Source organism: Peromyscus eremicus, chromosome 10, assembly GCF_949786415.1.
Source record: "Peromyscus eremicus chromosome 10, PerEre_H2_v1, whole genome shotgun sequence".
NCBI classification, from domain to species: domain Eukaryota; kingdom Metazoa; phylum Chordata; class Mammalia; order Rodentia; family Cricetidae; genus Peromyscus; species Peromyscus eremicus.
The window spans coordinates 16,109,947-16,137,060 of record NC_081426.1 but is presented as its reverse complement, the minus strand read 5'-3'; the positions used below and the strand labels follow the sequence as shown (position 1 = coordinate 16,137,060).

At 37.3% G+C, this 27,114-nt stretch overlaps 1 pseudogene; it reads left to right on the top strand.

Moving 5' to 3' along the window:
- The first annotated feature begins 12,997 nt into the window (after positions 1–12,997).
- On the top strand, positions 12,998–14,482 carry LOC131920573 (pyruvate dehydrogenase E1 component subunit beta, mitochondrial-like; annotated as a pseudogene).
- The last annotated feature ends 12,632 nt before the right edge of the window (positions 14,483–27,114 follow it).

The following is a 27,114-nucleotide window of genomic DNA, read 5'->3' as shown; positions in this document are numbered from 1 at the left end:
ACACATTTTTAAAGTGTCTTTATTTGGTTGAATAACTTAACAGAGAGAGTTACTAACTTACTTACTAACTTAACAATAGTCTTCCATCTGCCTCTAAGATTTTTCGTATGTGAACAGCAGGATAACATGTCTCCTCTCTGTGTTGTGAAGTAAAGCCACTACCCAACAGTAGAAGGGCCTTTCAGTGAGTTCAAAACAGCATTCACACAGCATGGTAGTGGCTCTTTGAGAGTGTGGACTCAGTGGAGTAAGCTATGTGTGTTTTCCCATGACATCTGCATTGTGGTCAGGAAACTACAGGGCGATCAGATATCTCATATAACAATTCAGAGGTTGTGCAAAGGGTGCTTCAAAAGATGAATTAAATGTTGCCTCCCAATTATTTGTTCTCCAAACTAGTCCAGCCTCACTTCCTTTTCTTCTCTTTATTTTATTTTGTTGTATAACAATTCCCTTGGACATTGAAATATTGTACCCAGCAGGTAAGCTCATCAAGAAAGGAAGCAGAGAACTCAAAACAGCTTTAGAACTTCCCTAAAACTGTCCAGATTTACTAGGTCCCTTCTTCCCCCAAACTACACAGACTACTGAGAGTTACTTTCAGACCAGACAAGAAGTCTAAAAGAAGCAAAGTCAGCAAAACTGCCTAAAGACACAAAGATCAGATGCGCCGTGTAGGCAGAGTTTTCACTGGGACCACCAGCTCCCCAATAAATGCACAGAGACGTAATATCAATTATAAATGATTAGCAGTTAGCACAAGCTTGTTACTAGCTAACTCTTACATTTTAAGTTAACCCATATAACTTATCTACTCTCTGCCACATGGCATACTTTCTTTTAATATAACATGTTCTGGACGGTGGTGGCACACGCCTTTAATCCCAGCACTTGGGATGCAGAGGCATGTGGATCTCTGTGAGTTCGAGGCCAGCCTGGGCTACAGAGTGAGTTCCAGGAAAGGCACAAAGCTACACAGAGAAACCCTGTCTCGGGAAAACAAAACAAAACGTAACATTTTCATCTTGCTTCTCTTTGTGCCTGCTCATGATCCCTGAGACTCCACCTTTCTTCTCAATATGCCTTTACCCTGAAAATCCTGCCCAGCTATCGGCAAGGCAGCTCTTTATTAACCAATGACAGTAATACATATTCATATTGTACAAAAAGATTGTCCACAGCATTTCCCCCATTTTGTCTAATTAAAAGAGAAGATTTTAACTTTAACATAGTAAAATTATATACATCAAAAACAGTTATCAAGTAATAATACCAGTTACAATGTCTAGTCCATATGTATTTGGGAAAGTTAGAGAAAATATTCTATTATCTATCTTTCTTTGTGAGCCTAAAGTTTTTTTTTTTGTTTGTTTGTTTTTTGTTTTTTTTTTTTTTCTCGAGACAGGGTTTCTCTGTGTAGCTTTGCACCTTTCCTGGAACTCACTTCGTAGCCCAGGCTGGCCTCGAACTCACAGAGATCCACCTGGCTCTGCCTCCCGAGTGCTGGGATTAAAGGTGTGCGCCACCACCGCCCGGCTGTGAGCCTAAAGTTTTATACCTGATTTTTTTTTTATCAAAACTAAGGAAAACTATGTTTAACTATTTAGTCTTTAATTCCATCAAAGACCCCAAAAGAGTGTAATGTTACTTAATGACAGGGACATCTGGCTGCCTAGACAATCATCCAAAGTGCTTCTGTAGTGTTGGGGCATCCAACTTTGGCCTAAAGGCCTAGTATATCTGACAGACATTTTTTAGAAGCAGGGAATTTGAAGGACTGTCCTACCTTGTTGTATAAGCACAATATCCCAAACAGGACTAGAAACATACATACAGTATACAAAAATAAACTTTAAATTTGTATCAGTATACAAAAATCCATACCAATGTAAAATATTTAAGACTAGCAGTTGCTTTTTTTTAGTTTAAAAGTATATTCAATAATCTACCCTTTTATCCTATCATTTCCATATCATATACCTCTTTTTTTATGAAAGAGATATTTGAATTTAATTCTTTTGTTTAGCCTCTTTTTTTTTTTACTGAGAACAACAACCATTTGTAACCAACCCCCCTTAAATGATAATAAACACCCATAATCCATCTTTTGAGAATGTGGGCATCATTCTCTAGACTACTTCTTGTTTTTTGGGAGTGCACTGGTATCTTCAGGGGACCCTGAGAAAATTCAGGATAATGGTTAAGTCTTAGCTGGAGTACTTTGTGAGACTGGACCATCTCAGCCAATAGCCTTTAAGGTGTTCTGGATGCAGAAATCTGAATGAAGAAACTGTAACAGAGGCATTTTGAGATGCTGGTCACCGGGGTCACTTTTTTTCATTAGTGTCTGGTCCCTTTGCTCTGTAAACAAACTTTTACAGGTAACATACATACCTGTATTAGTACAAGTGTAGACTGTGTGTTGTACACAAGCTAGCCAAAGATGATTTTTTCCTTTATGTTTGAGCAAGTAAATTATACAGTACTTGATTTGTAGTTTTTTTTAGGTTTATTTCTTTGTCTGTAGTCAGGATTTTCAGGGAGTCTTCCTAGATTAAACATGATATTCTTTAAATGGAATTAATCCATAGCCTCTCTTTTCCTGTGGAAATAAAAGCATAACCTCTTCCCCAAAGTAACGGATCTTTTGACTTCCATTTTGAAATCAAGACATTTTAAAAATATATAAGTTGGTTTAATTCAGCAGTTTTTCATAATCTAATGTATCTTTGCAGCTGTTGTTCCTTATTTAACAATCAGAAAATCTAAGGACAGCTCAACAACACATAGAATCCAGACTCACTGTGTATTTCCCATCTTCACATGGCTTATTATATATTTTAATTACTCTATTCCTTTTTCAAGGACTTTATTAGTTTTGAAGTACTTTTTAATCTATGACTGTATATACCCTTTCTCTTCTCTTGTCCAAGCCTATGTACATTTTTAAACACACCATAACTCGTTTAGAAGTTTTTCTGTTTGGATCTGTCTTTACTGTATATCTGTAATTTTTTTTGTTTACATGAGCAAAACCCCAAACCCATCACACTGTGTGCTGGACATGCTCATGCTGGCAATTCAAGCTTGCAGGCAACTCAAGCCTGTAGACAGCTGCTTAGAGATGATGCATCTCTGTACTGTGGCCACCGAGAGACATGAGACTAGGAAGCTCCATTTGGCTCCATTTTTGTGTGTTTAGAAATGTTTTTAAGCTTTTTCAGATCTTATGTGGATGTAGGTGAGCCATGTTCGAACATCATTTATAGGCAGAGTTTTTGTCAGGCCTGCAAGCTCCCCAATAAATGCACAGAGACTTATTATTAAGTATAAATGCTCAGCCAATAGCTCAGGTTTGTTACTAGCTAGCTCTTATTTTAAATCAACCCATAATTCTTATCTATCCTCTGCCATGTAGTGGTACTTTTTCTTAACATGGCATGTTCATCTTGCTTCTTTCTACATCTGCTCTCAACTCCTGAGACTCTGCCCTTTTTCTTCCCAGCATTCCTCTGCCCCCCCAAATCCTGTCTAGTTATCACCACATTAGTTCTTTATTAACCAATGAGACTAATACATAGTCATGTTGTTCAAAAAGATTGTTCCACAGCAGAGCTGCCTAGAAATGGCTCAGAGCAACTGTACTACATAGACAGGACACTCTTCAACTTGTTGACCTGCTTGCAGGTTTTGCAGTGAGCTTTAGGCTTCCAGCCTTTTTGAGGTGCCACCCATAATGTGATGATCCTTGATGGTAAAACTGTCTTTTAAGTCATTTCTGCTTCTGTATATAATTTATGACCCATATTCATGCATGTAACCTCCCTAAATATCATTGCTTCACTGAGTTGGACTTTGATGTTATCATTATTTTAATCTATCAGGCCTCTTTTTCTGGAATGAGTATACTTGTGGGTACTGGATCTCCCCAGGAAAAGTCTGATACAAAAGAATTGTTGCAAAACTATAGTACCCATGCAAAGTTAGAGAGGGTTTAGACAGAGAATTGACACTACTTCTCTGTAAAAAGAATATAAGAGTATGTATTCTTTCAATTCTATAGAATCACAAATAATAACATAAGAAGATTAACTGCAAATGGGGAGAAAATAATTGCAAGTCAAAAATATAACAGATGATTGGTATCCAAAATTGCACACAGAGCTTTAAAATTCAACAGTAAGAAAATCATCAACTCATTTCTTAAAAGTAAACAAAATTCTGATGGATAAGGCATGAGAGAACACATAGAAGGCAAAAATGCATTAGAAAAATTTGGCAATTTCAAACAAAGAAAAAAATATACTTACCATTCTATACAGCAACAATTTTCAACAGCATTTGCCAAAACAAGTTAAAAACTTGTGCACCAAAACATACTAGAATGGACATATACTGCATTTCCATTCATAATATACAATTGAAAAAAAAAACAAGATGTGAATGACCAAAGGAAGAAACTCCATTAGGTCCATTAAATCATGTGTTATTTTATAATAGACATAGTGTTAATCCATCAGAAGACATGGAAGAAAGCTGAGTGGATTTTGCCAAGAGAAAGGCACTAAACTGAATAGTTACTTATTACAGTCTTTCAAAACTAAGGCAACCTTAAATGAGCAGAACCTAGGAGACAGCATCATTTGCAGTGACCATGAGGCGTTGAGGCAGAGGACGGTACTGAAAGAGAAATCGAAGCAGAGAGGCTGATGGCTTGATCTCAACGGCCTAAGACTGCTTTATTAGAACAACTAGATGCCCCATCCATTCAGCAGGAAGAAGGTTGAGGGCATGTAGAGCAGTTGGGGGGCATGTATAAATGTGTATGTAGCTACCATGAAGTAACATTTAATTTTAGTAGTTTGACTTGAAACAGAATGGATTGTTTTCAATACCTGGGCATATTATTTCTATAGGTAGAGAAGAACAGTTGGGCTGGGGGCCAAGCAATTCTTTATGCCCAGGGGCTGTTGCCCAATACAGCCTGACTCAGTTCTTCATGACCAGAGGCTATTACCCAAGAGGGGTGTTTAGATATCACAAAGGAGAATCTTAGTAGGATATTAGTGTTTGGATATTACAATTCTGATAGGTAGTTGATATTAGTAGTTCCTTTGTGAAATGTGTGATATATAATACCAAGAGCAAAATACAAAATAAACTATGGCAATTAATATTATGTCATAAGTTTGAAAACACACCACACTTAAGACATGTATTAACAATAAGAAAAGCATAGTGGGTACTAGGAATAAGTGAGTAACTGCTGTTCTTTCTGGTCAATTTTTCTATAAGTCTAATGCTGATTTTAAAAGGAAGAAACAATATCTAACAGTGTCAAGATAAACGACCCAATGATTAAGAGTGCTTGTTGATCTTCCCAAGGAAACAAATTCAGTTACCAGCACACAGATCAGGTGTTTTACAACCTGCTGTAAGTCTAACTCAACTGCAGGGATTACAATGCTTCCTTTTGGCCTCCATGGGAACTCACATGTATGCGGAAAACATACTTACAGAGAGAGACAGAGAGAGAGAGAGAGAGAGAATCATAAACCCATAAATAACATTTTGAATAATAAAATCTCTTCATTTAAAACATTACATGTATCTACCTTTAATTATTAATGTTCATTAACAGTAGGTCATATAGATATTATAGTTAAAACAAGATAAATGAAATAAGAAGAAAATGATAGGACTTAATTAGAAAATTACTTTATAATGAAGGTTGGTTAATATTAGAGAAATGTTCCAGCAATTGAGAGGCAATATGAGGAAGTAATATTATTAGTTAGTTATGATCTGTTTCTATGGGTTTTAGGCAAACAGATGTGCTCATTTATAAAACTGCATATGTTAAAAACACATTTTGTTCATATTTATTTCAATAACTTATATAATTGTACCAAAGGAAATAAAAAAGAATGTGAGAAAAATTTAAAATTTAGAATCCAGAAAAAAATTCTCAATAGCTCTCTCTTTGATTGATAGAACAAATGGAGATGTGTTTACAAGTTTGCTCTTCACAGTGATTCCCAAGCCAGCTTGGGTTACACTGTGATATCCTGCCTCAAATACCACAACCAAAACAAGAAAAATAATTAAACAGGACCTAAAGGTTCATAACAGCATGATCAACAAAACTGACATAGATAAATAGAGATGTATAGATAATTACTTGTCTTCAAATATGATTTATGAGCACAATTTAATCAGATATGAAGCCAATAACCCACATCAATCAGCATTTTAAAGCTTGTCTTTCCTTGGCTAATTAAGATGTGACTTGTAATAAACATTAACAAATATTTTAATTGAGCAGATACATGTTTTTGAGTTGACTGCTTTACATATATTTGATAGTTTCAATATTTACAGTGGTTTCTATACAGTGGATAGTTCCCTGTGCTAGGAAAACATTGCTTAGGGAAATGTTTCCTCAGGGTTAACAAACAGAAGCTGGTACAGCTGTTGTCCAAAGGGACCAGATAACATCTCTAGCTGGCATCATAACTTGGCTGTATTTCCATGCATAACTGGTTTTGATTTGATAGACAATACACGATTGAGGAGGTCATGCAGAAAAGTTGAGTCCAGGCACTGTGACAGGGTTTGATCTCTGTGGACAGACTCTGAAAAGCAGTTGCACAAAGCTGTGAAGTGAAGTCTCTTGTTGGAGTAGAAACCATGAGACATTGGAGATGCCATTATATAGGATGTGAGCAGAAGAGAACGTGAACAGGGAGTGGGACAGAACCAGGTTCTATGTGAGTTTAAGGCAACAGAGAAGGATAGATGTGGCTACCAAGCCAACAGAAATCTAATTGATTACATTATGAGCTCCAAATGCTGAATGCAGAACCACAGGATTTGGTGTTTGCAGTGACTGATGGTTTTGGGTCTTGTTTTGATGTGATTGTTCCTTACTATACCCAAGTTCTCCCATTTTTAAATAGAAATGTTTACTTTATTCAACTATATGTTGGTTATGTGTAATTTTCTCTTTCTTTTTTCTTTTCTTTTTTTTGTTTTTAGCAGATGTTGAAAAATATGGTTTTCTAAAGTGTTGGAACTATTAATGAGTTCTGAAATTTTCAATGTTGGGTTTTATATATTAAGATACTCATGAGTCTGTGAGGACAAAGTATTAGATATTATAGATTAAAAGGGAAGTGTTTGGGTGTCATATTGACAGGTATAGACATATGATAGATAGTGTTAGTTGCCAACTTGACAGGATATATAATCCTGAGAAAGATGGACATGCCTTTGGAGGATTATCTTTATTATATTAATATACATGGGAAGACCCATTTTAATTTGGGGAGGACCATTTCCTAGATATAAAATCCTATATAAAGTGAAAAATACACACTGAGAACTACTTTTAACTTATCCCTCTTTATTTTCTTCTTGTGGATGTAATATGACCAGATGCTTCAAGCTCTTGAGGACTTCCATGCAGTCCTGGACTCTAATTTGAACTACATGCTAAATTAAAGCCCCTTTCCCTTACATTGTTTATGTTAGAGCATCCTGCCACCTTAACAGCAAAAAAATTAAGACAGAGGGTGTGGCAGAAATGAAATTTAGTTACATATTTCAAATTCCCAGTTATCATTCACAATACCAGTCATCTATTATAGTAGAAATGATGTTATGAGTAAAATTGAACCAATTTTCAAACATCTATTTCTGTACAAAAGTACAGAAAGTAGTCCTAAAAAAGGTCTTAGTTACTTTTTAATTGATGCAATAAAACATCACAACATAGTAATTTATGAAAGAAAGCACGTAATTTGGGGATCATGATTTACAGAGGGTTATATTCCCTTACCATTATGGTGGGAAACATGGCAGCACTTATAAAGGCGTGGAGCTGGCTTATATCTCCATCCACAAACAGGAGGCAGGGAGAAAGAGAGAGACATTGGGAATCCAGTGGGCTTTTGAAACTTTCCTGACATACCTCCTCCTGAAAGGACCAAGTAGATGCCATAACAAGCTGCTCAGTCTTCTCTCAGAGATCAGGCCTCAATTTCAGTTTCCTGAGACTTGAGCAAGCAGTTTCTGGGAGGGCTATGAACAAAAGACATAGTCCTTGAAGTAGCTCCCTTTCTGCACGTACTCTGACTGCTCAAAGTTCAGCCAGATGTTTACTCTCTGGGGCCCCTCACCAACTTAGAGTTATGTGCAGTACGTGCTTGGCCAGCCAGCCCCCATGGTGGCTCAAGGACAAAGCCTGGGACTTGTGCTGGACTGCCCCCAAAGTAATAAATTGTAACCACCAACCAGTAAATTCAAAGGTTACATACCCTCACCCAAATAAAAGAGAACAGAGATAAAAATAAACCAATCCGAGTTGCACCCGTGCAAAACTCCCCCAACCCCCCTGAAGGGCTTATGGATTTTGCCTTTAAAAAGCTAGCCACACAAAGAAAAAGCAAGTTCCTCCTGGCCTCATGACTGCAAGTGAGTGCTTTGGATCGAGCTTCCCTGCCCGCGGCTTGTAAACAAACAGAAATAAACCATGCTATTGCATTCTGTACCTAAGGTCTGTGGTAAAGTCTTTGGGGTCCCAATCTGGGCATAACACTCCAACAATGCCACACCTCCCAATCCTTCCCCTGAAGAACCAAAGCACCCCTACCTCAAGCAAGTCCCTCACCCCAGCTTGAAACAGGCCTGAGTTTCAAAATTCTTAGAGCTGCTGACGTAAGTCCCACGACAAAGTCAGGATGTTTGAAGAGCAATCTGGTAGCAATTGATTAACCACAGAATGTCCCAATTTGGGAGGTAATCTATAAAGTTTGACAATCAGTTAAAACTACAAAGTAAGATAACACAGAAATTCTGAAAAGCCCCTAAAACTTGAGCCAACCAGAATTGTACCCGTACTAGCACCCCTAAATGATGTAACCTTTTGGTTTTTGCCTTTAAAAACTGAGCTTGCAGAGGGGCGGGCACCTCCTCTAGCCTCCGCTGTGTGCCCAGGGCACAACACCCCAAAAAGTCCACCAACTGGGAAAACAAGTATTCAAACATATGAACCTATGATGGCCATTCTCATTTAAACTACCACATTCCATTCCCTGGCCCCCATAAGCTCATTGCCATATGATAATTTAAAATGCATTTTGTGCAACTTCAAAAGTTGCCAAATTCTTTCAGAGTCTCAATACAATTTAAAGGTTAAAAATCTCTTCTGAGACTCAAAGTAATCTCTTAATTCCCCCCTGGAAAATCAAAAGTGAATTACATATTTTCAATGGCCAATGGCATGTAATATACATTACCTTTTAAAAAGAGATGAAAGAAGCATTGTAAGGAAATACTAGACCAAAGCAAGACTTAAAACCAACAGGGAAAACCCTAAACCCTGTAGCTCAATATCCAATGAAAAAGGATTTAGACAGTTTTAGAAAGAACTTCCAGTTTTTCTGACTAAACACAATTCTCTCTCTTGGGCTGTTTCCAATTCCTGTATACAACTCTCCTGGGAGACATTCCAAGGTTCTGACACCTTTAACATCCTGGAGGCTCCAATGTCATCCAGACATCACTTTTATAGTGCCATTAAACGGCTTTTCAGGGTCTCCACAAAGGCGTTGTCCTGCCACACCCCTGCCCTCAGCAGGTGCCCTTACCACAGAAGACAATTCCACAACTAAGTTCTTCCTTACTTTGTCCTTTTCTTTGGAATCCTTGAAGACACAAAAAGCCAGAAACATATAGGCCTTTTTTCCAAGTTTGCCTGCACACAGGGAGTCTGCTCCCTCCCCCTAGCCTTGATTTTAATTGTCATAAGGTTTCTTTGGAGTAGCTTTTTAGGAGCAGAAACTTCCTTAGGCATTTTCTTTTTACAGGTTGTAAGATGAGCTGGGTGGGGTCTTGCCCTGAAGGTAATCCTCAAGTTATTTCACTTTGAATCACACATCTCACCTCTTTCAGCACAAGCTTTGGCTGCAACACTGAAGTTCCTGGTGCTCTTTTTTTCTTCCAGCTCAACACTTTATATTTCTTTTCCTTTAATGCCCCTGTTTATGGTAGAACAGCACACTAGTGATTACTATGTTGTTTTGAAATTTCCCCTGCCAAAAACATCAGTCCAAAATTTTTCAATTTAGTCTCAGGCAAATTCTTAAGACAAGGATAAAAAGTAGACACATTCTTCCAATGAAGGAGGCAGAGAGACAGAGAAACTCTGGGAATGGTATGGGCTTTGAAACCCTGAAGTCTGCCTCTCCTCTCCTCTCCTCTCCTCTCCTCTCCTCTCCTCTCCTCTCCTCTCCTCTCCTCTCCTCTCCTCTCCTCTCCTCTCCTCTCCTCTCCTCTCCTCTAACTTATCCTCTCTCTATATATAATATATATCCTCTAACAAATTCATTACCTCCTAATCCTTCCCAAATAGTTTTACCAAATGAGTAAAAATTATTCAAATATATGAGCCCATGGGGGTCATTCTCATTCAATTTACCACAACATGGAAACAGAATATGTTAAATATTCCATGTAGAAACTTTAATACAGAGAATGTATTGAAATAGTGGTACTCAGTGATAGGTTATCTAAACCTGTATCTATAATAGGTTTTCCTGCTGGTGTAGTAAGAAATATCAAGCTAAATTAAAAAGTAAAAAAAACAGGGATTGAGGAAGGGGAAGGGGGTAGGAGAAAAACCATGTCTGGTCTAAAGGAGGGGGCTTAAATACCCTATATTCAAGGGATGCTGACATGCCTGCCACAGGCTGGGTTTGTAATCAAGTATGGTATGCTTTTAGGCAGGGTCTTGAGCAGCTAGCAGCTTCAGGGAAGGAGCCAGCCACCACAGCCACTAAGAATGTGGAACTGGGCTTTCCATGTCTTTTGTTTGTTGGAGATTCCCTGAGGGCAGGGTTTAGAGAGAGAAAGCAAAATGGGGGCTTTTGCAGGAGCAAGCTGGAAGTCTCAGCCGAACACTCAGTACAAGACAAAGTCATAGAACAAATTACCTTGTACTTTGTAGGTTGTGTGTACAAATGTGCATGAACATGTGTCCCTGTGTATACATGCACTAATATAAGATTGTGAATATGGAAATTAATGCTAATCAATTAAAGTTTTATGTTGTTATTTCTTCCAGAAACAGAATATCAACTTTTGAACCAAATTTGTTTTATTATGAATAAATTGTCATGAAAAATGCTGCTTATGGCCTGTTAGGTCAAGTATGCTGTATAAATCTTAGGTGAAAATTAACCCTTATGTGTAAAACTCAAGTAATCTTGCCATACACCAAGGAAAGATTCTATTTTAAAAATAACTTTAGAGTATTAAGGATGGTAAATATGCTTGAGAAACAGCTCATTAACCACCAATTTATTTTTCTCTCACAGTTTAGAATCACAGAATCTGGAACTTATTCTTACTGAGAATTTTATAGCATTCTCCCATGAAAATAACTGTATGAAGATTATGAAGATGATTTGCCAAAAAACAATAAATATAACAAGCAAAGGTAGAGTATATCATGTAGAGGATACATGCTGGATGATGTTTGAATCTAAAAAAGGACAATCTCAAGGTGTAGTTAATAAGTGGATAGAAGAAATACTATGTTTAATTACTGGCTCAAGATCAATTCTTTTCATCTACTGCCTTCGTTCCAAATGTCAAAGACAGAAACAAGGGTAGAAAGCAGTGTATTCATTCTTACACATCTGAGATGATAAATATTGCTTGAAACTCTTAACTGATCCAGAACCAAGCCCATATCTTAACCTCTTTCCTCAGTAACATAAAAAGGAACAAAGCATTGTGACAAAACAAGAGTCTCTACACAGCAACGTATCCGTTCATTCTTTCCAAACAGATAGAATCAAGTGACTGTGTTAGAAGCAGCAGTGCTTGTCCTGGTCCAGGAGGAATGTGCTGCCACAATTAAATAAAGAAGTTTTTTTTTTTTTAAATTTCCTCTTTAAAATCCAGAGAAGTATAACCTCTATTAAAAGATAAAATTATAACAAAAGAGCAGGATGCAATGAGAAGTGTGGCACATGAAGAAAAGAAGAAGAGTTGTAGATAGTCAACAACAAACATAACATTTCTATTTTCTGTGTATTCATCCTGTGAGTATGCACCCTTTAGTATTTCTTTCTGTCTGAGGAGTATATTTTGCAGAGTTAGAAAATAAAGTTTAATAATATGTCTCTCACTAAGATTTTTAAATATTCAAATATCTAAGCCATAAGTTTAGAACATTGGATTCCAGAGTGATCTCTTACCGTGATAACAAACATACACACAATAAAAGAAAACTTAGACTTATGAAAATGAGACACTTTGGAAATCATGAAAATTTAATGTTGTGTGTCCAAAACTTCTGTTACCTAAGTGAAAGACAATCTACAAAATGAAATAAAATATTTGCAAATCAACCATCTGAAAAGCAACTGATAACCAGAATACATAGAGAATTCCCAAAACCCAACAAAAAAAAATTTCAAACACAAATGAAAAAGAAAAGAGCTTGGGCTGTCACGTCTGCAAAGAATGTATGCAAATGCTCAATAGGAATATAAAAATATAGTCAAAAGGAAGACACTGGCCAACAACAGATACTGAGTCACACCTAGTAGAATGGCTACTATCAAAAAGAAACAAAGCAAATATCAAAAAATTAAACAAAGAAAACAACTAGTGTTGGTGGTAACAAGAGAAAAATCTACAAGTTCGGACAAGGAAAAGAACTCTAGTGTACATGTTTGTGGAAATGGTACCTGCGCTGTGGAAGACAGTACAGCCTGCTATTGAAAATAAAGTATTATTATCGATTCAAATGATTCCTCTTCCAAGGAGTTGAAAGTAAGTTCTTAGGAAGACATCTGTGGACCCTTATATATATTGCAGTGTTATTTACAATGACTAAGACGTTCAAGCAGTTCACACTCACCAGCAAATGAAAATATAACAACAGTGTGTTGTCATTAGGCAGCAATTAGAGGACACAAGCAAGATGGCGGTGGTGGCTGGCATGGTGCGGGGGGGGGGGGGGGGGGGGGGGGGGGGGGGCCTTGTGGCAGGTTTCCGGCCTGCTGAAGAGGCGTTTTCACCGCCCATGGCCCTGCAGTTGACAGTTCATGAAGCTATTAATCAAGGTATGGATGAAGAACTAGAAAGAGATGAGAAGGTACTTCTGCTTGGGGAAGAAGTTGTCCAGTATGATGGTGCATACAAGGTTAGCAGAGGCCTATGGAAGAAATATGGTGACAAGAGGATCATAGATACTCCCATATCAGAGATGGGCTTTGCTGGAATCGCTGTTGGTGCAGCTATGGCTGGGTTGCGGCCCATCTGAATTTATGACCTTCAACTTCTCTATGCAAGCATTTGACCAGGTTATAAACTCAGCTGCCAAGACTTGTTACATGTCTTGCGGGCCTTCAGCCTGTGCCCATAGTATTCGGGGGCCCAATGGTGCCTCAGCAGGTGTAGCTGCTCAGCACTCACAATGTTTTGCTGCATGGTATGGGCACTGCCCTGGTTTAAAAGTGGTCAGCCCCTGGAATTCCGAGGATGCAAAAGGACTTGTTAAGTCGGCCATTCGTGATGATAATCCAGTGGTGATGCTAGAGAATGAACTGATGTATGGAGTTGCGTTTGAACTTCCTGCAGAAGCTCAATCAAAAGATTTTCTGATTCCTATCGGAAAAGCCAAAATCGAAAGGCAAGGGTCCCACATCACTGTAGTTGCCCATTCAAGATCAGTGGGCCACTGCCTAGAAGCTGCAGCTGTATTGTCTAAGGAGGGAATTGAATGTGAGGTGATAAATTTGCGTACTATCAGACCAATGGACATTGAAGCCATAGAAGCCAGTGTCATGAAGACAAATCACCTTGTAACTGTGGAAGGAGGCTGGCCACAATTTGGAGTGGGAGCTGAGATTTGTGCCAGAATCATGGAAGACCCTGCATTCAATTTCCTTGATGCTCCTGCTGTTCGTGTCACTGGTGCTGATGTCCTTATGCCTTATGCAAAGATCCTGGAAGAGAACTCCATACCTCAGGTCAAAGACATCATATTTGCAGTAAAGAAGACACTGAATGTCTAATTTGGACTTTGAATATCAAGTCATTGAAATTTATTTAAAATACTTGTTGGGACTTCATCTGATGTGTACTGAGAAACTTTACTAATCACAAAGTTAATTCTACAGCAGCAGCAGGTGTCTCTGTACTGGTAAGAAGTTTAAACGTGCTTATGAGTGGAAAACTCCACTCCCGGCTCTAGATGCTATACTTTCTTTGTCTGTTACTGTTAATCTAGTCTTTGAATAAGATTAATATAAATATTTATCCTTTTTCACTATAAGGGGCAAGAATGTTGCAGAGTCCTGATGAAAGATATTCCCCCCAGAAGATAACTTATATGTTTAAAAAGTATATTATCTACATTTGCTGTTAAATTGTTTTGATAAGGAATAAAGGGGATTCCTACCTATGAGTAAATTGTATTTTCCTCCCCCCACCCCCCACCCCCCAAGACAGAGTTTCTCTCTGTAACAGTTCTGGCTGTCTGGGTACTCACTTTGTAGACCAGCCTGGCCTCAAACTCAGAGATCTGCCTGCCTCTGCCTCCCAAGTGCTGGGATTAAAGGCAAGCGACACCACTGCCCAGCAAGTAGTTGAATTTTTATATTAGTGAAATAATGTATGTGTAAGTCTTGGAGTACTATTAAGAAATTAGTGTCAAATGGAAAAGGATTTCACTGTATCCCTAGCTGGCCCCGAACTATCTGTAGACCAGGATCTCATAGAGAGCCACCTGCCTCTGCCTCCCAAGAGCTGACACTAAAGGTATGTGCCACCATACCTGACCCTAATTGAAGTTTTTGGGTTTTTGTTTTTGTTTTGTTTTTTTAATTTCCAGGATCACAAGTATGTTAGCCAAGTGCTCTACTACATCCCCAGACCCTATTTGCTTTTATTTATATATCTTAAACTTTACCCAAATTGTGAAAACTGAAAGCAGAAGCACTCAGCTCCAGGTTTCCATCAGACTAGTCACTAGTCCACACAGCACTGTCCACAGCTGAACAGCCTTTTTTTTGTGGGGGGGGGGGGCAGACTCATTATTTAGTAGAGGATGATTACCTTGAGATTTTGACCCACCTACCTCTACCTTCCAAGTGCTATAGACACATACCACCATGCTTAGTTGATGTTAATGATCCAAGGCTTCCTGAGTGCTATACAAGCACTTTGCCAACTGAGTTATATCCCAAGCGTAGTATGTTGACTCTTCATACCAAATTTTAACAAAATTTTTTTGAAATTAAAAAAAAAGAAAATATAACAACAAAATATATAAGTTAGAATATTATTCAGATATAACAAGAAATGAAATTTTATCATTTATGTAACAATATGTATAACTTTGAGGACATTATGCTAAGTGAACATATTAAAACATGAGATAAAAACCATATGCAGAGGATAGATGTTGCTGAGGTAGGGGATGCAAGATATTGGTAAAGAATTTACTTCCATAATGCAAAGTGAAAAGATTGGGGGTGTAAAGTTATGATCATACAACACTAACTATATTTAAGACCTTTTTGAACTGAGCAAATGTTAAGGTGTTAAATGTCTTAGACTCATAAAAACTCATGTTGATGTGTATAACGAGTTATAGCCTTGAATTTTAGTGTTATTTTCTTATTTCTTGTTATGTCTTGTTTTTTTATTTTTTTATTTTTTTATTTTTTTATTTTATTTTTTTTTTTTTTGGCATGGAACTTAGACTTTAGAGATGGCTGGCTGCAAACTATGGCAATTTTCCTTTCTCTACATTTTGAACACTTTGACCACAAGGGCATACCTCCATGTCTTGTTGACTAATTACTTAACATTCTAAATCAGTGGTAGTGTTTTTTTCCTTCTTCTTGCCTGAGTATTGTGTACAACATTAGAAAATGTTTATTAGTATTATACATGTTAATTGTATTACTTGAAACTCTGTGCTCAGCATAAATGTAGATCTCCTCCCATATTCTCTGTAATACCTGTTAACCTTCCTTCTTAAGAAACGAAAATTGAGTGTTTATAAGGGGAAATCACTTGCCAGGATACAGAACTCTGAATTATGGCTTGTATAACTCAAGAGCCTACTCTCTTTCCATTTATTTTTTCTGAGTTTTATATATGTGCTGTATGTTCAATACAGTCTGTTTCTATAAATTGAATTTCAGCTGTGAAGTTGTGCTTTCTGAACAATAAATATGACACAGGAAACTCTTTTCACCTTTCAGGCATGACCCAGTTTACGGAAGACAGAAATTTTTTCATTATGTTAGAAGCTTGAAATAATGAAAATGGCACTTTCCATGTTATCCAGAAACAGAAGAAATCAAACTGAGTTGTATCAGGTGTACACAACCTGTGGAAAAATGCATGTAAAACTATTTGTTTTTTATATCAATTTTCTCCTTAGCTGTTAGTAAATAGCTCCTAAATCTTCCATTTTAATTCTTGTCTCTAAAGTTAATGAGATATTTGTATGTTAGGCTGTTGGTGCTGGTGGTCAAATCTAGGGCTATGTGCTTGAATGCTAAGTGTTACAACAGTGAGCTATAACCCAACTCATAAAATAGATACTTGTGTACCACATTATTAGGTATTGAACAGTCTAACACACATAGTTTTTAAAATGCCTCTTTCAATTTTTTTGACACAATCTTACAAAAGAATTTTCCCTCTATAGTGATTGCTTGACAAGTAGTCATTACATGGTTTCTCTGAGCTTCAGTAAAAGTTGTTCTTCTGCAGAAGAGTGGAAAAAAACCAAGCACACAAAATGAGTGTATGTCCATAATCTTTCAAGTGGTCTTCTCTCTGTTGTCAGCCCTTGGTATGTTAAGGAGCAATTCTTTTATCTCTCCCTGTCTTTGATAGCAAGTGGAGAGATACCTAATTCATTAAAGTCACTGAATAAGTTAGTAAGGTAGGAAGTATACTTTCATGCAGTCCTGAGTGACCCTGCATTTCTGTAGTCAGATTTTCATGGTACACTAGAATTAATTTATTTCTAGAGAGATAGTGATGTGCCTGGGACAGTTGCAATCTGAATGTATTTTTAGACCTAGTGTCATTTTTTTTTAATTTTTTAATTATGTGTGTATGTGTTACTCTGTGAGAATGTGCATATGTAAAGCAGGTGCCTAAGGAGTTCAGAAGAGAGCACTGTATCTCTTGGAGCTGGAATCACAGGCAGTTCTGAGCTGCCCCGTCTAAGTGCTGGAAGGTGGGCTCAGATTCTCTGCCAGAACAGTCTAAGCTCTTAACTACTAAGCCATCTCTCCAGCCCCAAGATTCAGTATATATTTAAAATAATTTCTCTAAGTTGAACAATATATCACTGTTTTAAACAGCAAACAACTCGCATATAATATCTTTGTCTTTTAAATTTATCTAAAACTTGTTAACTCAGTTTATATTTTCAGTACTAAATATTGGTGGAAATAACATGAGGTTAAATTGTGTTATCCTTTTGACAGTCACATCATAGTACACGACATGTTGTAATTAATCTCAATTAAAATTAAGACTGTTTGTCAGCAGTCTCTTCTGGAAATTACAAGTCATTTTCTTAATTTAGGTGAAAGTTTGTATATTAATTAAACCACATTGGGTTTGGTTAATGGTTCTAATTTATTAAAATATTGACAATGAAATAATTATTCATCTCTCCTCATTTAAATAAAAACCAGGATTCTTACTACTGTCTCTGAGTACTTCATGATTACTTTTCATGTGAAAATGTGCTTCTCTTTTGTGTGTCTGCCTGATGCACTCAGTGGGTCTAGTCTTGTCATTTCTTGATTATGCCAACAAGCTCCTCTCTTAGGTCTCTGACTGTAGATATCTCGTGGCCTACAAACAATAGTTTTCCAGACATCCACTGAGTGATTCTCCCCTCACTTTCCATTTTCCTTAATGAAATTCTCTAATATATTTTGTACATTCTCTTCCAGGATGTGCAAACTGCCATACTAACACAAATATGTCATACTTTTCTGAATTTCCAATTTTGTTCTCAATTTTTTTTTTGGGGGGGCGGGATTTGAGACAGAATTTCTCTGTGTAGTTTTTGGAGCCTTTCCTAGAACTCACTCTGTAGCCCAGGTTGGCCTTAAACTCACAGAGATCTGCCTGCCTCTGCCTTCCAAGTGCTGGGATTAAAGATGTGTGCCATCACCTTCTGGCTGTTCTTAATATTTTTATTTTAATTATGTAATTACATTATTTTCTCCCTTTCCTTTTCTCCTGCTAATACTCCTATGCCCTCTACCTCTATCTCTTCCCAACCTCCTCACAGTCCCTTTCAAATTTATGGTCTTTTTTTATTGATTAATATTTTTTCAAATTTAAATGTATAAATATATTATTATAACCTGCTGCATACATATTAACAGACTCATTACGGTGACATGTGCACTTTCTGCAATTCGCATGTCTGTGATTATCATGATAGTCAGAGCTAAGTGTGACTATCATCACAGTTTTAGGACAAATTCACTATCTTACAGAACGTACCTACCCTTTAGATATCATTTTTCCTTTCAACCATTTTCTATCTGTCCTTAAGTCAAAATGTATCTCTTTTAGCCTATGACGACTTTGCTCTTCTGATCAATGTTCTGTGAATGGAATCATAGACTGTACAATGCTTGATACACATAAGGGGTGTAATTAGTGATTGGCTATGAGAGTAACACTGTTATGAATATGTTTGCATAATGTTTTGTTGGAAGGCTTTTTACCAACATTGGTTATGTACCTAGAGGGAGAATTCTGAGTAACATGACAATTTTGTTTTTGTCATATTCACGAAATATACCTGGCTCTGTATCACAGTGACTGATCCTAGCCAGTGAGTGCTGCCAAGTGGCTTCTAATCGTGGCTTTGATTTTCAAGTCTACAATGAATAATGACATTACTTACATTTCCATGAATTCCAGAGAAGTTTTATATCTTTTAAGGATACATATCTACTGAGATACTACTTGGCTTTTACTAGGATATTTGTATTTTTTGTTATTGAGTTGTTAAAATTCTTCCTACATCATGACACATGGGATGTAAGTATACTTTGCAATGATTTCTTTCTTGTGAGCTGTCTTTTCACTTACAAAGCACAGATTATTTTAATCTTTAAAAATTGAAATCTGTAAGTTTTATTTTCTTGCCCATATTTTGATGCTATATCTACAAGTCCATTTTAAATCTTAAGTCAGGAGAGTTTCCCTGGTGTGTCTTGCAATGAGTTTTATAAACCAATCTTCCATTCTTTTATGTGATTTGCATTACAAGAGACATTTTGCCAGATATTGTCTTGTTTGCTTAGTTTTATTTTTAGTGTGTTCATTGTGTGTACAAGATTTTTGGGTCTTAATCATGTATCTTGTGTCATTACTGAAATAACTTTCAAGTCATACTTAGTTTTTCTAGATTTCTTAGGATTTTCTGTATACCTGATAGATGTTTTCGTTTTCAAATGCAGAAAAAAATTACCCTTCATTCTAGTATAGATGCCTCTTATTTATTTTGTTATTCTGGTACCTGGATGAAACATCTGGTACAATGTTGAAAACAAGCAGTAAAGGCTTGTTTTGCCCCTGACATCACAGGGTGAAGTCTCCATTCTTTCACTATTAGACATATTATCTCATGTCTAATAAGAACTTCTCATGAACTTGTAACATGAACTCTTCACAACTGTCTCTTACCTGTCTGGAATAAAATGTAGTTCCCAGTTGAGGAGGGTGTAATTAAAGGGTATGAATAATGCAAAAAAATGTCGATTTGTTTTCTGTATCTATTCAGATATCATGCATTTTAAAATTTCTGGCCGGTTCAATGCTAATGCAATGCATTGTATTAACTGACCTGTTTCTCTAAGAAAAATTCCACTAGATCAAACTGCATTCTTATTTTGCACATTGCTAAGCTTTGATCTCTATTGCTTTTTGAAGGATTTTGCATTTATATTCAATATATATATATATATATATATATATATATATATATATTTTTTTTTTTTTTCAAGACATGGTTTCTCTGTGTAGTTTTGGTGCCTGTCCTGCATCTCGCTCTGTAGACCAGGCTGGCCTCAAACTCACAGAGATCCACCTGGCTCTGCCTCTGGAGTACTGAGATTAAAGGCACACACCACCACTGCCCAGCTTCCTGAGGTATTTTTTCTTGTAACATTTGATCTTATTTTTTTTAAGAAGGATAACCCTTGCCTCACATGCCCCGCCCCCACAAGGTAATTAGAAAATGTTCCTCCTGTCTTTTCTTTCTGGAAAATTTCCATAATTAAATTAGTATAGTATCTGACACTAATTTTTTAAACTGTGTATTATTTGTTTGAAGGCTTGATGTGTTGAACATATCATGGTATAGTCTTATTGCTGTGGGATGTTCTGTATGTCAAACGTGTTGCTGATTGGTCAATAAAACACTGATTGGCCATTGGCTAGGCAGGAAGTATAGGCGGGACAAGGAGGAGAATAAAGCTGGGAAGTGGAAGGCTGAGTCAGAGAGACACTGCCAGCCGCCATGATGACAAACAGCATGTGAAGATGCCGGTAAGCCACGAGCCATGTGGCAAGATATAGATTAATGGAAATGGATTAATTTAAGCTGTAAGAACAGTTAGCAAGAAGCCTGCCACGGCCATACAGTTTGTAACCAATATAAGTCTCTGTGCTTACTTGATTGGGTCTGAGCAGCTGTGGGACTGGCAGATGAGAGAGATTTGTCTTGACTGTGGGCCAGGCAGGAAAACTTTAGCTACAAATGGCATCCAATGTGGGGCAAGAGTTTCCACCTAAAAACTGAGAAAAAAGATTTTAAAATGGAGCTAAAAACAGCTTCCTAATTGTCTCTCTCAAATGAGCGGCAGCTGCCGGTTTGAGCTACTTGTGGGTTCCTGTCGTGCACGCTCAATCTGCAGTATGGCGGGAATGAGGTCTCTGTAAGTGGCACATTAAGCTGCGTGGTGGATTTAGACTTTACTAGTACAAAACAAAAAAAGAGGTTTCTGGGCTACACGCTGCTTGGATAAAAGCATAGACCCACGATAGCTCCCAGAGCTGGTGGTAAAGCTAGTGGCCATGTTTGGAAGCTGAGGTGGGCGGAGCCAGCAGCCACAGCTGCTGCAGTTTAAAGCAACAGATTCACAATAAGACAGATTCAGATGTAATAGTTTAAAATGTGTAAAATATAAGTAGGCTTGAAAGAGACAAAAAAGGTGATATAGGGTGATATATACAGTTATATAAACAAATACATAGTTTTAAAAAATAAAGTCTTTAAAGAGACGGTAAAATTAATATAAAAAAATAAGCCACGTAAAGGTGAATATTACACAAAGAATCTGGATTGTGTTGTCTTTGGGATTTTTAACTGCAGAAAAACATTTGATCGTAAAAGCTGTTGAGTTAAACCAATATATATATTTTAAAGATACCTTGACTTCAAAATTTGGATATAAGGATATGTTGCTTTGGAAAAGAGTCTCTTTTGTTCCCACAGAAAGCCAGAAGCTATGGATTTGTTCCAGATTAAGATACATCAGGTTTAACCAGCCAAGACCCCCTGAAAGGTCTCCGATGACACCATGGCCCAGATGATCCAACATCCAGAATGGTTTGAAGGCAACTGGCTCAGACAATACAACCTCATGGACTATTCCATAATCCTAAAATTTTCTTTGTGTCCCCATAAGATACAGCGCCCCCCTCCAGCAGGAAGTAGTAGAAGAAGCTATGCCCAAATTCCCAAATTATATGTAATTTTACTTTGTTAAGGTTAAAACCTTCCTTTTTGGAAAAAAAAATAGGGGAAGTGCTGTGGGATGTTCTGTATGTCAAATGTGTTGCTGATTGGTCAATAAAACACTGATTGGCCGTTGGCTAGGCAGGAAGTATAGGCGGAACAAGGAGGTGAATAAAGCTGGGAAGTGGAAGGCTGAGTCAGAGAGACACTGCCAGCCGCCATGATGACAAACAGCATGTGAAGATGCCGGTAAGCCACGAGCCATGTGGCAAGGTATAGATTAATGGAAATGGATTAATTTAAGCTGTAAGAACAGTTAGCAAGAAGCCTGCCATGGCCATACAGTTTGTAACCAATATAAGTCTCTGTGCTTACTTGATTGGGTCTGAGCAGCTGTGGGACTGGCAGGTGAGAGAGATTTGTCCTGACTGTGGGCCAGGCAGGAAAACTTTAGCTACATCTTATTGTCAATTTGTTTTTTAATCTGATTTTACAGTTTGTGCTTTCCTATAATTTTTATTTTATTTCAAGTATGTGGTTTATTGTGGAAGAATTGCTGATAGTTTTTTTATAATTGGTTTAATTTCTGAAAAAAATTAGTAGTAATCTTTTTATTTCATTTCTAATTCTGGTGCTCGGGGGATTGTGTCTCTTTTGCTTAGTTTTACAGTCTATCTAGTCGATTTCACTCAGTTTATGAAACAACCAGGTTTGTCATCTTGGTTTGCCAGTACTTCATGACTAATCTGTAACTTTGGTCCCCGAAAATGGACCAAGCAAAACTCCTTGCTGTGGGGTAGATGTACTATCCTTTCTTCAGAATTCAATATGGAAAGTCATTCCCTAACTCTCCATTTTGTTCGCTTATTTGCAAGGATTGTACACATATTTCCTAACATAGATATCTATAGAAACATAGTGTTTGTTTGTTTGTTTTTTAGTCCGTTCTTATCTTCACCCAGTTTTGGCATACTATGTTCTCATTGACCATTGTTTCCAAGTATTTTCTGAATTCTTAATTGGCACCTTCTTTGATATATTTATGTCATTTGTATTAAGTGAGTCTCTAATATGTTTTTGCTAGTTCACTTATTTGCAATATGAATCACTTGTATTAGGAGTTTATTTTGCCTTATTTCTGATATCAAGAATTCATTTGGGCTTCATTCATGGACCGAAATACAGCTTCTGAAAAATGTTTATTGGGTGTATTTTCCTGGGAAGATGGGAACAAATGTCTATTAATTAATTCCAAGTAGGCAGCAATGATAGTCAAAAAAATGCTTCCACCCCAGTATAAATTGGTGAGAAAAATAAGTTTATCTGTGTTACTTGCTGGAACATGAAGGAAGAACTACTTATAGAAGCACAGACAAGGGGCAATGGTAGTTCCCCAAACTGAAGAAGCAGTACAGTCCATTGAAAATTGAGTGTGACATGAAATAGTATCCCCAATACAGGCTAATGTACCTAACATTACTGCGTTGAAGAAACAAATGATACATGTAATGAAATCTTTCCATGTCGTATTGGACCATCTTAATACTTGCCTTTTAATATCCATGACTTATCCAAGTCCAGTTGGTAGTTCTGGTTACATTCTATATAAAGGTTTCATTATATAATGGTAACACTGGAGTGTCTTAGAGCTTTTGAAAAACGTATGGAAGGTTAATAAAAATTAACAACTAAAATGTTTGAACAAAGGTACCTTGTATACTTGGGAAAGGATACTTGCAGGAGCCCTGAGTTTAGGGGAAGTAAAAATTCCAGTTCCAGGGTTAGAAAACTCCTCACAAGTTGTTAGCAAGGGATTTCCTTGAGAATATTACCATTTATGTTGTTTAAATGTCAGGAATAGACGGTAAGTTCCTTTTGTTGAAAATACCATAAGTTCTCCTGATGTGCCTGGCCCCCCTGGCTGCCCAAAAAATGGTGCCATGCTCAGTGGGGGGTAGGCCATCCTACATCAATTAATAATTAAGACAATCCTCCACAGACATATCTGCAGGCCATGTGATCTGAGCAATCCTTTGATTGAGACTACCTTTCTTTTTTTGTTTGTTTGTTTGTTTTGTTTTAAATTTCACCTCAATTTTATTTTATTATTTATTTATTTTTTGGTTGTTTTTTTTTCTTTTTTTTTCTTAAGAAATTTTTTATTCACTTTACACGCCAACCACAGATCCCCCCTCCCCTCTTCTTACCTCCCAGCCTTCCCCCCCACCTCCCTCCATCCCCACATTTTCCAAATTAAAATCTCCCATGGGGAGTCAGCAGAGCCTGGCACACTCAGCTGAGGCAGGTCTAAGACCCTCCCTGCTGCACCAAGGCTGTGCAAGTTGTCACACCTTAGAAATAGGCTCCAAAAAGCCCACCCATGCACCAGGGACAGATCCCGATCCCCTTGCCTGCCCCTCCCCAAACAGTTCAAGCCAAACAACTGTCCCCCATATCCAGAGGGCCTAGTCTAGTCCTATGGGAGCTCCATAGCTATTAGTCCACAGTTCATTGGCTTCCACTAGTGTGGCTGGTCATCTTTGCACATTTTCCCATCATGATCTCAATATCCCCTGCCAAAAAAATCCCTTCTCTCTCACTGACTGGATTCCTGAAGCTAAACCTGGTGCCTGGCCATAGATCTCTGCATCTGCTTCCATCAGTCACTGGATGAAGGCTCTATGATGCCAATTAGGTATTCACTAGACAACGAGGAAATTCAGAGAATCATCCGGTCATACTTCAAAATCCTGTACTCCACAAAATTAGAAAATCTGAAAGAAATGGATGATTTTCTGGATAGGTACCACATACCAAAGTTAAATCAAGACCAGATAAACTATTTTTTATCTGGTTTCATCACAGAATTCTACCAGATTTTCAAAGAAGAGCTAATACCAATACTCTTCAAATTGTTCCACATACTAGAAACAGAAGGTATATTACCAAACTCTTTTTATGAGGCTCCAGTTACCCTGATACCCAAACCACACAAAGATGCAACAAAGAAAGAGAGTTACAGACCAATCTCCCTCATAAACATTGATGCAAAAATACTCAATAAAATACTAGCTAACTGAATCCAGGAACACATCAAAAAAATTATCCACCATAACCAAGTAGGCTTTACCCCAGGGATGCAAGGATGATTCAACATATGAAAATCTGTCAATGTAATACACCATATAAACAAACTGAAAGAAAAAAAACACAAATGGTCATCTTATTAGATACTGAAAAAGTCTTTGACAAAATCCAATACCCTTTCATGATAAATGTTCTGGAGAGATTAGGAATACAAGGAACATACCTAAACACAATAAAGGCAATTTACAGCAAGCTGACAGCCAACATCAAATTAAATGGAGAGAAACTCAAAGTGATTCCACTAAAATCACGAACAAGACAAGGCTCTTCACTCTCCCCATACTTATTCAACATAGTACTTGAAGTCCTACCTAGAGCAGTAAGGCAACAAAAGGAGATCAAGGGGATGCAAATTGGAAAGGAAGAAGTCAAACTTTCACTACTTGCAGACAATATGATAGTTTATATAAGCGACCCCAAAAATTCTACCAGGGAACTCCTACAGCTGATAAACTCCTTCATTAAGGCGGCAGGATACAAGATTATAAAAAAAAAAAATTCAGTAGCCCTCCTATATACAAATGATAAATGGGCTGAGAAAGAAAACAGAGAAACATCACCCTTTACAATAGCCACAAATAATATAAAATACTTTGGGGTAACTCTAACTAAGCAAGCAAAAGACCTTTATGATAAGAACTTTAAGTCTCTGTAGAAAGAAATCAAATATAACAGAAAATGTAAAGATCTCCCATACTCATGGATAGGTAGAATTAACATAGTAAAAATCCAATCTTACCAAAAGAAATCTACAGATCACAATGCAATCCCCATCAAAATCCCAACACAATTCTTCACAGACTTGGAAAGAACAATATTTAACTTTATATGGAAAAACAAAAAATCTAGGATAGCTAAAAGAATCCTGTACAATAAAACAACCTCTGGAGACATCACAATCCCTGACCTCAATCTCTACTATAGAGCTACAGTAATAAAAACAGCTTGGTACTGGCATAAAAACCTGACACGTGGACCAATGGAATCAAACTGAAGACCCTGATATTAATCTACACACCTATGAACATCTGAATTTTGACCAAGAAGCCAAAACTGTATCATGGAAAAAAGAAAGCATCTTCAACAAATGGTGCTGGCATAACTGGATGTCAACATGTAGAAGATTGCAAATAGATCCATATCTGTTGCCATGCACAAAACTCAAGTCCAAGTGGATCAAAGACCTCAACATAAATCCAGTTATAGTGAACCTGATAGAAGAGAAAGGAAGTAGTCTTGAACGTATTGGCATAGGAGACCACTTCCTAAATATAACACCAGTAGCACAGACACTGAGAGCAACAATTAATAAATGGGACCTCCTGAAACTGAGAAGCTTTTGTAGAGCAAAGGACATGGTAAATAAGACAAAACAACAGCCTACAGAATGGGAAAAGATCTTCACCAAACCCCCATCCGACACAGGGCTGATTTCCAAAATATATAAAGAACTCAAAAAGGTAGACATCAAAATACTGAACAACTCAATTAAAAAGTGAGCTACATCGCTTAACAGAGAACTCTCAACAGAAGAATCTCAAATGACTGAAAGACCTTTAAGGAATTTCTCAGCATCCTTAGTCATAAGGGAAATGCAAATCAAAACAACTCTGAGATACCATCTTACACCTGTCAGAATGGCTAAGATCAAAAACACTGAAGACAGCTTATGTTGGAGAGGATGTAGAGCAAGGGGAACTCTCCTCCACTGTTGGTGAGAATGCAAATTTGTACAGCCACTTTGGAAATCAATATGGCATTTTCTCAGAAAATTGAGAAAAATTGGTCTTCCTCAAGACCCAGCTATATCACTCTTGGGCATATACCCACGAAATGCTCAATCATACCACAAGGACACATGCTCAAATATGTTCATAGCAGCATTATTTATAATAGCCAGAATTTGGAAACAATCTAGATGCCCCTCAACTGAAAATGGACAAAGAAAATGTGGTACATATGCACAAAGGAGTACTACTCAGCAGTTAAAAAACAATGATATCATGAAATTTGCAGGCAAATGGATGGAACTAGAAAATATCATCCTAAGTGAGGTAACCCAGACTCAGACAGACAAACATAGTATGTACTCACTCATAAGTGGATACTAGATGTAAGGCAATGGATAACCATACTATAAC